We start from the raw sequence: 16,537 nt of genomic DNA, 5'->3' as shown, positions 1-16,537 counted from the left end.
GATTTACATCACGTGGATCTGTAAAGTCAATAGTCATGTACCCTTGCATATGGACGTTCAAACTTACAATGCTTATAAAACCGTTTAGGCTACAGACAAGTGTTTACTTTCCAATGGCACCCATAAGCAACATGCTGAGTTCGCAAAACATATTTTGGCCCAACATTTATGGTGTTCAGGGCAAGCTTAAGAATAATAAACTGAAAATAATAAAACACAATTACACAATCAGAAGTTCACACACCAAAATTTTCAAGCACACAAGATTTAAATACAATAACATTGAAAAAACACGACCATCGTTGCGTTCAACGTATTGGCCACTCCGCGTTTGCCAATGACAGTTTGAAACATGTTCCAAGTCAGATTTAGAGCTAAGATAAGGTTCACAATATTAGTAACAGTGATACGTTAAACGTCGTCAACAATTACTATCCTGACACACAAATTAAACTGTTACAGTTGCAGGTGGCAGGTGACTATACGCCTCCCAAATGAATCCTTAATGCATACTGTAAATGCAATGTAATTGGCATAAGACAGCCATTACTAACATAATCATTTTACATTTTCTTTCTCTAACATCAACTTTACTTTATGTTTAAAGTTTAACTAAATTAATTTTGTTACGATTATCATCTTTTTATTCTACTTTTATTAAATCAATCAGTCATAACCACTTATGATATTTCATTTTGAACTAAACAACTTCAAAACAAAATAATACCACTACGGTCGCTAATCAAATATCAAATGGTACAGAAAAAATATTTTTTTCTTTCGATGTATTTTCATCTTCATATTTTTTGAACATATTTTTTTACTAAAACCATAAAATAAATTATAAATTCTTTTAAGAATAAAACATATGAAACCGGCGCGTAGTGATGGAAAACCACTAGTACTATAATAAAAATTCAGCTTTTATCCACACGAAGACTCTCTATAATAGAACAAAATTACAGGGGGGCACTAAATCGGAAGGAATACAAAAAATAATTTCTTAACCGGTTAAAAGAATCACAAATGTGAACCGGATGATGAGCCGTCATGGGCCTATGGCTGCTCCTGCTCATATCCCAGTTATGTTTTTTCTTGTGTTCGAAATTCTGAAAATATGTCAATGGCCTCATCTGATACAAACATGTACAAGAAGAAGCATGTTAGAGACAAATAAAACATAATCCAGAAGCCAATAAACAACAATCTCAATGAAGGAACTGTGTGCGCAATAGAGAGAGAGAGAGACCCTTCATTGCCTCTTGTGACCCATATGATGTAGAATGAACTCAAACCGTTTGTTAATATCTCTGTCGCGTGGCGGGTTTATCTAGCCAGCATTCTTCTATCAACCTAGGGGATACAAAAAGTGGACCGGGCCTAACCTGTCAATGTCATGGACTAAACGAAACAATGATGCAAAACTGTCCCTTCCAGTTTAATGGTGAAGAGAAATTAAGACTGGCGTTTTAAGTCCATGAGGGTAAAGCTTACTTTGATGGAGCTTTGCACGATGGCCCTCTTTGCAAGTATAAGCTTCACTGTCTTCTCTTTCAGCAAAGGGCATTCGTCGTCCGTCAATCATCTCATGTCACGAAACCTTCTTAAAATTTCTTATCGTTTAATTTGAATTCAAACCTTTTGGAAAAGAATTAAAGTAGGTAATGTAACAAATGTCAACAACATTTCTGATTAGATTCTTATTGTTTTATTCATAAATCATTTTTTATCATTCTGATATAAAATCCAATAATTCAAATCCTTGGATAGTTCACCCTTATCAAGAAGACCAAACAACTTTAACTAGACTTATACTAGAGAAATAATCCCACAAGATGCATATATTTTACTCAGATTATCTAGACTATAAAAATTCCGTGTCTACTACTATACCTAATGGGCTTATACGAAGCCCAAACATGACAATCTATTTTACTCTTCTTCCCTTTTTTTTAACACAAAACATCAATACCATTAAAAGAGGATCATTCTCAAATTATATCCTTAATGAAAATTGCAGTTTTCTCAAAAATACCCTTATTTTTTACAAAGAATTAATAAAATTCATTAATGGCATTTAAGTCTTTTGGTTTTGGGCCTACAGATACACCTAAATGGATCTATAAATAATAGGTCTATATATATATTTAAAATATATATTAATTTTAAATTTTATATAAGTATAAATATATTATGAACAATAAATGAATTAAGAAACATGAAAATATTATTTTCTTAAATATACGTATCAATATTCAAAATAGATCATTTGAATATTATACATATTTTCAATACAAACCAAAATCGTATATCCTACACCATATATCATATACATATTTGAATATCATTTTTCAGTGTATAATGTCATTTTATACATAATATTAATATGGCAATTACGAGTGTTCAAGAATATTTTAAAAACTATCTTAAAATAAATTTTTAAATCTAAAATACAAACACAAACTTATAATAGGTTATTAATAACGAAAATAAACTAATATTGTCATATCAATAAGTTATTTTATATTATCATTTTTTATTTAGATAACATGATAAAATTTTATCAAATTCTAAGGAATCACTAATTTATGTAATATTAATAAATATATGAGTAATTTAATCAATTTTTTTAAAAAGTACTATAAGATATTTTGTTATCGGATCAATAGTATCAGATCGCGGGTTAATAGTGAGTTTTTAGGTTTTTACCGGGTTATATCGGATTTTTAATTAACAAATTTTTCATTAAATCCGAACAGGATTATATACAATGTATCGGGTCTATAGGTTCAAACATGAATCTAGGTCAGATATGAAAACAAATTTTAAAACTCAAACATTATTATAGAACAGCTACCATATTTCGAACAAATACCATATTTTGAAGAGAAAAAAAACAAATGATAAAAACCTAAAAAATCAATTGTTATGGTTCGAAATGAAAAATAATGGTAATTTGTAAATCAGTTTTCGATTAATAAATGAAAAACAAAATAAACTCAAAATATAGTAACTTGATTAAAAGCTCAGACCCCCGAGGAGGAAAGAGATGAAATAGCCTTACATAATGCAGTCTTAGCAGAGGCCCGTGCTTAACTTTTTCTAGGTTAGAAGCATAGAATTTATTTTTGACCCTTTAATTATTTTAATATAAAATATTTAATCTAAAATAACTGACAAAAACAAAAATAATACAAAAATGGTGCTAAGCTTGCTCGAACTCATGACATGATCAATTAAAACACTTTACTCAACCACTGAACCAAAGAAAAGTTTGGCAAATTGGCCCCATAATAATATTTAGTTTAACCGGCCCCGAAGCCAATGCTTGACCTGCTTCCTATCAGGCACTGCCATGAGTCTTAGCAAGCTGATCAGCTGCTGAATTTGACAATCAAGCAACTTATTTAAAGGAAACAGAGATGAAAAATAGAGATAGTTGATCGATGTCCTAGATGATCCTGTAGAAGTCAGCCAGAGGAGCCTTCGAAGTGATTGCTTTTAAGAGTGTTTAACAATCTGTGTTGAAGCAGATTCTGGAGTAGTCTTGTGCGTGAGCTGCGAGGAGAGCCCATCGAAGAGTCAGTGCTTCTGCAACGGTGAGGCGATATTTAGATACACCTGAGTAGCTTGGTGATCAGTACCACCCGCTTTGTTCTTGAAGATACATCCGAATCCTGCCATGTTGTTTTTGTGTCTCCATGCCGCATCTGAGAAACAGGTCGGGAGTGATCAATGAACTGTTTGAGCAATGTCTCTGAGTCCGAATGAGAGTATCCGGTTGGGACATATTCCACTCTCTTGCGCTCCATATGGCTTTTGATATTGTATCTTCCGGGGTGATCTTTCTCCTTTTGAAAACTAGCTGGTTTCTCGCTATCTAAATATACCAAAATACCCATTGAAAAATATCTGAAGTAACAAACTTTTTTCAAAAAAGAGTAGCTACCTTTCCCATCTTGAGTGCCTCAATGAAGTCGATGCAGTTTCCTGAATCGAATTGTGTCTTAAAACAGAGATGAAGACCACACCTTTTTTACTCTTACGAGAGGTTTTTATCGAATCAGCTTTCTTTCATTGAACAATATATATTAGTAAGATTAACAAAAAAATGGAGTAGTTGTGTAGAATATTACGTCGAGTCAAAATCATAGTTGGTCCACGAAATTTTTCTTATTCACAAGAGGATATTGACTATAAGTTGTATAGAATAGATTGAAACGCATATATTAAAGGGAAAATTGGAAAAATGGGACACTCTCAACTTTTATTTGTCTTTTTAGGACTTCTGATATTTTTGGCAATTCTAGACATGTTTTACCCTTCTTTTATGGGAAAAATAGTAAACTGAATTTTAAAAATGTAAAAAAATATTAAGACTATTGGAAACATAAGTATGACAATATATATGCTTAATTTTTTTTTTGAAAAAAGTTGAATCATATTTTATTTTATTTTCTAGCTACAGTTAGAAAACACATTCTAGTAATCTACTTAATTTAGAAATCGGATACTAAGTTTTATACATAGATATATCCAGGATATATAGCGTAAACTAACATTTCTTATATATTCTAACGAAACTATAATCTGTTACGTTATAATCAAGAAAATTGTCTTCAATCTACCTACAGCTTGATAACGACATATAGCTACAACGCAATGATATACCTTATCTATATTATTTGTCATAATATGTTTTGCCTTTTACCTTGTGTGACGCTTAATGAAGAATGTGTTTCTCATCTACTCTACTATGTTCTGCGTAAGGTAGGATACATATTCTAGACAAATCCGAAAAATATGGAAACTTCCATATTCGGTTAAAGATGTTTCCTAAATCTAAACTAAATCTACCCTAAATCTCTCATAGAATATTTTCTCCCACGTTTTTCTCCTACTCCCACGATCTTTCTCCGATCTTTTCCTCTTCGTACTGGTGTAAATCAAAAGGAACAATTTGAACAAGGAGCCGTGTTGTTGAGGCTGATAGCGTTAAAACAAAAACAAAAGAGACTCTGCGGGGGATCGATCCCATAATCTCTGGTTGTGTGATATATCGTAGACCAGTGCCTTATCCATTGGGCCACGAAGTCTAATTGTTTGTTGTATGATATATTTAGCTTATAGACCTTTTAAACCCAATTAAAGAACATAGAGAAGAAATGAACCAAAATCTAGTTTGAACAATTCAAAGGTGTATGAATTCCCAAAACTTAATTTCTCAAAAGTCAAAACTGAAATGAAACAAATCTAGACTGAACACAGTTGAACGATACATCATACAGAAAAAAAAAAAGTTGAAACTTTGTAACAGAAGAAAGATTCATATTCAGGAAAACAAATAGAAAATCACCAGAAACTTAGGTACATCCTCAGAAACTCCTAACACAATTCAGTTAAAGAGACAACTTATTGGCACTTATTGACCCTACGGAAGATGATAAAGTATTGTCTTTTGAGAAAATAAGAGAAATGTGCGATGCAAACATTCGTTATAAACCTTGTTTAATCCTCAAACAATGCCTTCTGCAGTTTTCTCTGCCTGTAGCTTCTTAGGACGGGTATCTTCGGCTTTATCTTCCTCATAAGCTGCAACATGAACTCCAAGAGCCGCACGACCCGACAGGTCAAGGTTCTGTGACCAAGCAGCGTCCCATTCCACAGCCTTCGCTGTACTACATGGTACACTTGGACCTCCTGGCACAGTAGCTCTAGCAGCGCTCTGCTCATTATATGTACATATCAGAGCAAAGATCAAAGACAGTTCAGGCAAAGAATGAAGTAGAACCTTAGGGAAGAATTTTCCAAAGATGGCTCTGTTAGAAAACCTTCGGTAGATAAGGATTCTTCTCATCATCAAAAGCAATGCGTAACACCCATTTCTCGATCCTTTCGATGTCAGGCCTGATCTGCAATGTGGTTTAGACCAGATCTTACATCAAACTGTGAAGGGACCGTCCGACGAAACCTGTAGTGAGAGAAGATTACCGTCCGACGAAACCGTAGAGAGAGAAGAGGACCGTCTGACAAACCAAAGAATAAATCCCCAATTCGCTGAATTGTATCCGAGAACAAAGAGAAGAAAGATAAAAATGAGATTAGAGACAAAAAAATTGATGATTTACGATGAAAAAAATAAGGATTCTCCGCTTACCCTAAATTGACATTGAAAGGGTTGAAGGTTTGAAGGTACACGGCGGAGAAGAAGAAAAACGGCGGAGAAGAAGAGAAGTGAAAAAATATTAGGGTAAACAAGTTTTTAATCCTTTTATGGTTTTTTTTTTTAATTAAAATTGAAATCAATTACGAATTAATTTAAATTTTAATTAAGGTTAATTTGGTTAATTATAAGGGTATAATGGTATTAAAGAGAATATAAATCTTATTTACCTAAATAATCCTCTACAAGTCTTATTGGAACAAATCTAAGATGAAAGTGTCTCATTTTTCTAATTATCCCTATATCAAAACACGTACTATAAGCTTACGAACTTATAATATCTCGAAATTCATCAGGGAAACAAAACCTAAACAAGAGAAAGTCACGGGAAGGGAGCTGTTTTCTTCATATCTGTCTCAACGACATCAAGCGCAAAGCCTTTCCTAAACCGAACCCAATAATCAGCAACCATATTCTTTTTCTCCGGTCCGCAAATCCCTTCCCGTGACGGCTTCAACGATTCCGTCGAGATCCCATGTTCTTCACTCTCTTTTTCACAAGTTCCGGTTTTATCCTCCCGAGATTCACATCTTGTGGCGACACCATTAATGATGGTACACCTAGTGGTAATCTATCCCTTAAAACAAACAAAAAACCCTAATTGAAACTCATACTATGAGAGAGGCTGTCCTGAAATATTTATTACTACAAAATTTTACTATAAAGTCTTCCTTTATAATTTGGGACCGTAAAACATATATATATATTAATACATTCAAATTTGGGAGCCAACATGAATGTTTCATAAGACTTTACCGAAAATTGCTCTACATGAAAATATAGTTTACTAGGGTCGGCCCGCTCTATGGACGGGATATACTTTACTTGTGATCTATGTTATTATTTTTTTATATAATTTTGTAATTTATGTTTTAGGTTCACATTTTCAAAAGGTGCGTATGAGATATACTATTTTATTAATTTAAGTTACTGGTTAGTTAATTTGTAAATAATTTTTGTTTGATTTTTTGCTTCTATGATATTACCATGATTGAGTTATTATATCATTCTCAGTTGAATTTTTTTATTTAAGTATTTAAAAAAATCACATTTAGTTAATGTCAGTGATTTATTATATATTAACATCTAAATAATTTATTTGTTATATCTCAATTTTAGTGTTTGGCCCTTTTAAAGTAAGAAGCTTGAGTCCGTGAACTGATCCTTATATTTTGTCTTTTAAATGTTGTTTGGGTTAATATGACAATTCTTTTTGGTTTTTGTATGTGGCTCTGCAAAATTAATAGTGAGTTTTTAGTGGTGGTATGATAGGTAGACGATTTTAAACTTTCTTGGAATGTTTTTAGTACTGTAAGTATTAACTCGGAGGTTAAATTAACATGAAATTTTTAACTTTATTTGGAAAACCACTTGAGTTCAAAATTAACATGCAATTTAAGTCTCAGCCCTAAGTTTCATATTCTTCCAGTGATTTATAAGAAATATTTAACAGCCCTATTTGGAAGCTCACATAAAGATTGCCAGAGATCGTTTGTTATCTTATTCTTAAAGGGCAACAACCTGTTTAGGACCATATAAACTCATAAGTTTGGCGCTAATAGTTTTTTTTGTTTGGAACACAAAAAAAAAATAGTTTACTTACTAAAGTTGTGTTTAAAAAAAAATAATGTTTGTGTTTTATTGGAAGAGGTAAGAAAAAAGTAAGAGACTGAAACTATCGCACTTGCACGTGAAAGTCTGGTGCTATTTGAATTGAAACCCAAGTGGCATGTTTTTGTTATTTTCTCTTATTTTTAGGGTTTTAAGGATTTACTAAAAGTTAAATGAATACTGATGTTTTTTAAGACAAATTAATGGATCAAAATTAAGTTTCTTCTGTCACGAAGATTTTCAAAACATTTACAGACAGTACACAGTGTATAGATTAAATGAAAATGCATTATTTAATTTGTTTTCTGTAATAAATACAGAACTTAATAGGAAACTATTGTTCGCTTCAGTAAAAAAAAAATATTGTTCAAAAGAAATAATGTTTATTAATAAAAGAAATTGCAAATTGCAAATACAAAACTGGCATTTACTACTTTGTATTTGTATTTCTTTGAATCGGGCTTTGATTTAACATTACTAAATAACTCTATTCAATAAAGTTAACAAAAATATATGATCGGACAGTCGTAAAGAAGCTATTTACTCTATTTTTAATATATATTTTCGTCACCATCATCTTAAAAGAAAGGCCTTGAGAAAAATCAAATGCGTCTTTATCTCTTCAGTTTTTATTTATTTATTTGAGAGCTGGTATTCAATTAAAATAAAGAAGTGTAAAATATTACATCTCCAATGGGGCAGATTCGATTGAGACTTCAAATAAAAATCCTAGTATTATAATAACCCAGAGTTTTATATCAACGAAACCAATTGCCTATGTTAGTAGCCCATTGGATAGAATCACGAAGAGGCCCATCAAAACCCAATCAAGTAGAGGAAAAGTCAATTCTGGAAAACACATGCAGACTTTGGTTTTGTCGAAGATTGACAAAGATTCGAGAGATGGAATGCACGAAAGAAATCATCTGCTAAATTGGCAAACCAGGAAGCATCAGGAGGTAAATTACCAAACTTGCTTCAACTAAGAGGAGAGATTAGGATTATAATCCCGAAGACCTGAGATTTTATTCCTGATAGTAGAGTCTATCAATCGCAAGACATGAGAGAATTAAGAACACAGTCTAGATATGGCATTGCCAGCTAAGGAGGAGTAAACGTCTACGAATTGAAGAACCTCGCCAAATTAATGAGAGAGTTAAGAACAAAGTCCTAGTCTCTCCAGTTTTCTTAAAGTTATCTAATCTCTCTTTCTTCTCGGCTTTTGGAGAGAGAATAAAAATGGCTTCAGGATTCTCCGGCGACGGTGGTGGGATGGAGTTTTACGGCGGTGCTGGTAGATCTATACTTGGCGATACCGGAACTGTCATAAAATCCGATAACAAAATCTTCAACCGACGTATAAGAACCAGATTCCCAGATTCTCGAAATATTCCTCGATTAGATCGGAGACTGGTTATCTGGTGGGAATAAATCACTGGAAAACGGACTCTAGCTGATTATCAAGCAAATCTACAACAACATTTGTTTCATATTAATCAAGTAGCTATCAACACAGAATAATCTGTTGCCGACAATCGAAAAAAGACTGTAGAAATCTTCGGAATGATTTAGAAAGAAAAAGTGATGATCTTCACTGAATTAAACTCACTTATTTATAGGTGTAAATCCACGACAATTTGAGATAGGAGATGTATGGAATGAGACGTCTTGGATGAGTGGGTCAGTGATATTAATGAAAACATTAATTGTGTTTAATAAATCTAACAGAGAACAGTAACGCCGCAGTTTTTTCTCAGCGGGAGGAAGAAGAAACATGTCATAACCTAAGTCAAATAATGCTTTTCGTACATACCAACTTTAAAAATAAGTCTTGTTGTATGGTCCATCATAAGTCAAACTTCTTGGTTTTTTAGCAAGTTCAAATTAAACTTATCCCATTAATTGTAATGCATCAGTTTGGAGTTGACAGACACGTGTCAAGACCAGAACACTTGACTTAATGACGTGGCTCTGAGGTGTCTTCACAGGAGAGAGGCAAACAATACTTTATATATATAGATTTTTGATCAAAAATAATAATATATGGTTTTTTTTACGACTAGTTGCTTTCTGCGATCGAACTGCCATGTACACCAAAATTTTCCGTAGGAGTTGGCAAGATTTTTAAGCTCCGGCTTTGCAACGAGCTCTGGGATCCTTGGAGTTACTAGAAGAGCCATCTGGATCTACAAACAATACGTACAATTTTATCATTTTTGATTCTTTGATATAAATAAATAAACATACCGGAAATGTATACAAAATGAAAAATCAAGAACCTCATAATCATGGGAATGAGAGGCTTTCGAATAACTTCTCTGACACTATATATTCGATCCCTGTTAATTTAATACAATAGAAACACATCATAAATCTTAAAGTCATAATCTAACGCAAAAGCTTCAAAACTCAACGTTACAACCAGGACATTTATACGTATAATCAATGTTTATGTGTACCTATGAGATGAGCCTTAGAGGAACTGGATTCGTAGACAGCACATTGGAGAAAGTCTTGGTTTACACGGTGACCATAGATATGAACTTCTATCTGACGGCGTGGCTATAGCAAGCGAAGGAACACATGTGGAGACTCATTTGCTTGATTGGTTTCATAGACTGCATCATAGCCGTTCCTTTTTCTAGTATCGCCGTAGTTGTCTTCGTAGGATCTCCCATTGGCTCCTTACATTCTCCGATGCCTGCTGGACACGCCACCGGAGCCTTATCACTTGACGCCATCGCGTAACGACTAAAAAGCCTTGTTCTGTGCTATGGTCTTACAAGACAGGAGAGATGTTGCATGAGGAAAATATGACGATGGTTTGGATGTAACAAGTTATTATATGTGGCGAATGGTTATAGAGTTCAGATGTGGCGAACAATAGCGAGGTTAGCGTTGGCGTTTTGTGGACAAAGTTACACTTAGTCGATTGTCAAGCTCTGGACAATGTATTGCACACTTGGCAATGTTAGCAACTCCGTATTTTGTGCTTCTTTTGACGAGTTCTAAATAGTAATTTTGGAAAATATTGCTTTTAAAAGAAAAGTTTGTGGGCTTCCATAACTGAGTTCATTATCCTCCTGAATATGAAGATCGAATATTTCGCATAAAAAAAAGAGAGGAAGAGATCGAAAAAATTCATACAACCATACGTAAGTCCTGGTCAAGGTTGTTATAGTTTTTTCAAATAAAACCGTCACTTCGCTTAGATGTACAGAAAGAGTCATTATTACAAAAATAAAATGTAAGCAAACCTTTCGTTATAGAGTCAATTGTAAGTATAACTTTTATTATATAGATTTACAACACGTATATAACCGTGTATAGTTATCAAAATTATACCGTTTTCAACATTTTAAAAGATCTAGAAATGTGAAATGAAAATCCAAACCTCTGAGCTCTTTTTTTTTTTTAAACACACTATCATTTTGTGACAACAGTTTTTATCGTAATTACAAATATATACATGTATATATACAAAACTTTAAATAGCATAACCACAAACCAAACCAAATTGAACGGTGTGTTTCAAAAAAAAAAAAAAACAAATTGGACGGTGAGAAAATTTTCTAATAATTGTGACGCATTAGACGGTTTTATCGTCGCCGAGTTGGGTAGTTGCGACGGGATAGAGTACGGCGAAAATTTTGGACAAGTATCAAATTATGTTTTTTTCTGATAAGCAACAAAGATTTATTGAATCTATCTATCTATCTATTATAAAGTAGTATTTTGATCTCTCCTTTTTGCGCCACATAGGATTCCACCTAGAAAAGTCGAGCTCTGGAGTTGTGACACCAGCCAAACAAAACACACCGTATCATTTAAACATAATCAAATTAAAATGGGCTTTTTCTTGAATATTTAGTGGGCTCTTTCTTATTTAGTTTTGCAAAAGTCAAAAGGTAAACCCGTTAGAGAGACTAATATTTTCTTAGCGCAAGCGATATCCAGTTTTAGGGTTCATCTTCTACTTTGATCTCTGACGATCTTCACCCACAATGGAGTTTCAGGAGGGTTGAGTTAGACGAATCGTCGTGAACAATCCCTATATTAAACATCGTTGTTTCGTTTTCGGTTCTTATCCTCTGAAACGTTGCGAGATTATTGATTAAACGTCATTAACACCTTTAACACATCCCCACAATTCCTCATAGCTATAAATTGGTTTCCGAAGATTTGGTGTATCGCTTACTGTAATGATATCATCTCGCGGTCTTCTCCCTGTAGGTGCATCGCTCATTGTAAATCTCTTTTAATATTCAATATTTATTCTGATGAATTCGTTGTCAACTCCAAAACGTTGAGCTCTTCTGATTGCTCTCCCCGTTTCAATCGCATTTTATTCTAAGGTGAAACAAGATTGTTCCAAATCCTCTTAGTCTGGTTTCCGACGACTCGATATCACAGTTTGGTTTCTGACGACTCGGGATCATTACTTTGACGGAGCCAGTGTTAGCCATTGTGGCAGAGAAACGTGTCGTTGCAGTGATGACAACTATAGCAGAAGACGACATCCCAAATATCAGTCATGAGTTTGGAACAAAGGTAAATATCTCTGATACTCTCATTGTGTATAAGTTTAAGTTTAAGTTTGACTCGATAAATATCAGAGAGGGATATGGAAAACGAATATCTTGCATTTGTCAAAGTATTTTTTTAAGAAAAACAACAACCTCACCCCATATCTACGTTCATGCAAGCCAATCTTTCCCTGCAAAATTCGAGAGGTTCATCGGTGGTGATAATAATGGATTTTGAGTTAATTGGGTTCTCATCTTTTAGCATATGCATCATCTATTTCATTCCAAGAGACATATACTCTATCTATTATTTTCGTTTGGTTCTTTTAATCTTATACGTTTTGTTCCAGATCGATGATTTATACATTCAGTCAAAAGGGAGTCTCTAAACTTTTTTTATTCATATGCTTTCTGCAGCAAAAGCTCCTGCAGTGCTTTGACCATCAAGATATGTGTTTTGTATTTTTCAGGTCATGGGTTACTGCAAGTACTCCCCTACACAACAGCATCACGAATTGAGGGTTAGAATCCTTCTTTATGTGTACCTGAGATATTAGAAAACAGACTGGTAAGTGAAGCAGCTTAAAGTCTTTACACGAAAACATGCTGGATGGAGCCGATGAGCTATCTGTTGCAAAAAAAAAACAAGAATTGTGCTCATATATAACAAATTCGATTCAGAGTTGATATTTTTGCATAACTAAATACAGGTGGGGCGGAAGAGAGGTTGGCAGTCTTTAATTATGGGATGTTCTGTGCATTACTAGCCAAATAAAATCTGTTCTGGTACGCCTGATTGAAGAGTTTCTTATCAATAGTGTTAGTGAGGTTATGTTATTTTCAGCTAAACTCTTGTGGCATTTTCACCTTTCAAAATAAGGAGTTGCGAAGTCAACAACAATTTTTGAATAACAGAGGTAGCAGCGGCAATTGTGGGGATGATTGCTTGACTTTTTGACTTTCATCGATTGTCATGCTTAAGGTACAATTTCTCAGCTGTTTTTCTAAGTTCCATAGTAATTTATATATTTTTAAATCTGAGGCAGAACATGCTTGTGGACTGTTTGTTTTGTGAGAAATTTACCTTCAAAGACACATTTTGAGTTTTCAGACACATTGAGTTTGGAAGACACTTTCCCAAATCATTTTGTCTAATTTGCCCTTGAACTCGACATCCAGTGTTTGAGTAAATAATAAATTATAGAAACATTTTTTTTTTATTTTGCATCCATAACTTAAAATTCTCAGATCCCCTTTCTCTTGACATAATTCCAAACACACGTCTCAGATTCATCTATCATCTTTGACAATTACATTTGAACTAGAGTACCGTCGTCCTCTCCATCACTTTCAGAGACAGTCTGTTTTTCCGAGACCGTTGTGTTCATCAGAGGTCGGCGTGTTCTTCCTATGTCTTCTTGCTGGATCTTCCCAACACCAAAACCCAATCTCTCTGGCTCTTCTATCTAACATCCAAGACCAAACACGAATCTCGTTGTCTCCTCCATCTGATATCCATTGTTTGTTGTTTCTGAGGTTATTAGGGCGTGGCTACATATCCGTGGACACACAAGCGCATGTGGGGGGGGGGGTTTGGTTGTGGATGCAATGTTGGGTAAGGACACAGATGTGTGGATACGTATTGTTGGATACATGAACTGTGGTTGGGTTATATTTTTAGGATTTGGTGGATACTTAGTCGTGGATACGCAATTTCCATGTCTATGTCGTCACTGACCACACCATCATTGTCCACGTCTCTCCGTGTCTCTATATAATGTTACAATTTTTCGATTTATATCCACAATTATACAACATGTACGCACTCCCCTATCTATGCTTTCTTATCTACACTTCCCCAAATCATAAACCCCAATCCACATAAACCATATCCACACATCCCTTGACCACCTTTGACTTCTCAACGCTTTCCCTGCACTGTTAGAATCAAAATCGAGAAAACCAAAAACAAACTCAAAAAAACATTTGAAAGATTCACACACTTTCGTAAATAACTTTAAGTTCGTTGAAGAAGAAGAAAAGAAAGCTAGTATTACTTATGTTAAAAAAAAACTCAAATCTTGATGAGTCACTATCAACAATTTAAGTTTTTGTACTGTCATTTTTTCATCCATTGGATATGGTTTATTAGCATCTCATCCAAGGGCTTAAAATAGACTCACTAACCGATAAACCTACTTCCTCAAACAAATAAGTGACTATTTAGTTTTTTTTTCTTTCATTCTAAACCAAACATCCTTGCTTGTTTCTCTAACAAAGGACTTTTTCGTCCACAACTGTGGCATCCGTACACAAAAAGTGTGTCAAATACTGAATGTGTCTTTGCAGGTAAAGAAAAGACAGAATGTGTCTTTATGTGTAACTCTCTCTTGTTTTGTGTGTTTACTGGTCTTTCCATTGATCATGGCCGGCTCACAAGGGGGGACAAGTGGTGAGACCGCCCCGGGCCCAAGCCCGTGTCCCCCCGTATAATAATAACTAAGGGGTCCATTTTTTTTATAAATCTATATATTTATATATATAAATATAATAAATAAAATAAATAAAATTGAAAAGGGCCTAAAATTATTTGATATGTATATAGTTTTATTTTCATTACAAATATACAAAATATTACTGATTAAATTTTAAAAATATTTTAAACATTATCCACATATAAATTTTAAAGAGTAAAAAAAATTTTTTTTGCCCTAGGGCCCCTAACAATGTTGAGCCGGCCCTGCCATTGATAAATTGGGAATCATCAACCTAGAGTGAAATAAGACTGTTTTAGGATTGATAATGCTTATTTTAGATGCAAGTTTATGTTGATTGTAAGGTTTTGTAGAATGCATACATGGTCTTTAATTAAGTGCCAAAGAAGCTGAAAAATCCTCAAAAGAGGGATCTTATGCAAGCTAAGCATCCTGGAGTTCATAGCCCGCAAATCTTGCTAATCCATCTGTTTCACACGTTTTTTAATTGATGCGTGCAAGAAGACCAGCAGTCATGGACTAAGATTCATACTTCTTCTTCTTCTCTATACCATCATATGTGCCTTGACAGTTTGAGATTGAACAAGAAATTACAACATTGTTTCTTAGTTTGAGAAGAAGAAATATGGTGGTTGGTGACTGTTTTGTAGTTATGATAATGGAATAGATTGGACAGAGCTAGGCTGGTATTGGAGTTGATAAAAAATTTGAATTTTCTTGAAGAAATGCCTAACAGAGACATGGAAGCTGAAAAATGGATAGAAAGCAGAGAGTTGTAGAATTTCAGTAGGCATGACTGGGTATATACGTAAAAGGTCACCTGAATCATAACTTTGGTTATTTTCTTTTACTTGATCAAGTAGTATCGTAAAGGCTAACTACTAAAACGAAGGTATAGCTTGCTTAAATTTGAAATGAGAAATCTCAATATTATTCATATATATGTGCTTCCATCGTATTGGTTCGAGTAACATGAACAAAGAACTACATGAGATATATAAGTATATAACTATACGGAGTAAACAATAAAATAATTGAAGAAGTTAAAAAAAATGGAAGAAAGAGTTAGTGGAACTCTTTAAATTTCATAAACACAAAACTTTTCAAATTTTTCTTAAAATAAAAGTTATAACAATTGTCTGTGTAAGTCACTCAAAAATGTATTCATTACCAATTTTTATCACAATTTTAAGTTATAAATCTTCACCAATGTGGGGAAGTAACACACTAAAAAACATACATGAGATGAATATATTGAGGACATTTAGCATGTAAATAAATAATGCAGTTTATTTACTTTTTTATGAATTTCTTTGAATAAGAGATATAATTTAGTTTTACTTAAAATAATGAGTATTTATGTTATCTTTACCTACTAATATTGTAATAAAATATATTATAAATATCAAATAACATATAAGAAAAGTAATAAACAAAAATATATAAAAAATAATATATTAACAAATTGAAATATATAATCCACGCGCGGACCGACCCTTTTTATTTTAAGTGAAATAACACATGTCTACAATTTAACCAATTAAATACTATAACTAGAATTTAATTCATTTTTGTTCATTTTGCTCTTCACCTTATATATAATTTCAAAAAAAAAAAAAATTGGATACTAAAATTTTAAAATTGTGTAAGCCAAAAGTAATGAATGATTTAAAATTATTTTA

At 33.4% G+C, this 16,537-nt stretch overlaps 1 long non-coding RNA gene and 1 pseudogene across 1 annotated transcript; one reads left to right on the top strand and one right to left on the bottom strand.

Annotated features, from left to right (window-relative positions):
- Positions 1–5,329: 5,329 nt before the first annotated feature.
- Positions 5,330–11,127, bottom strand: LOC106405608 (annotated as a pseudogene).
- A 414-nt stretch (positions 11,128–11,541) lies between these two features.
- LOC106405143 lies at positions 11,542–14,854 on the top strand. The gene is made up of 5 exons (XR_001281274.3): positions 11,542–12,063; positions 12,190–12,385; positions 12,831–12,928; positions 13,071–13,146; positions 13,241–14,854. It is a non-coding gene; the product is annotated as an uncharacterized LOC106405143 (long non-coding RNA).
- The last annotated feature ends 1,683 nt before the right edge of the window (positions 14,855–16,537 follow it).

This window comes from Brassica napus, chromosome C7, assembly GCF_020379485.1.
Source record: "Brassica napus cultivar Da-Ae chromosome C7, Da-Ae, whole genome shotgun sequence".
Taxonomy (NCBI): domain Eukaryota; kingdom Viridiplantae; phylum Streptophyta; class Magnoliopsida; order Brassicales; family Brassicaceae; genus Brassica; species Brassica napus.
Note: the sequence above shows the minus strand (reverse complement) of the source record. Positions and strands in the feature narration are given on the sequence as shown.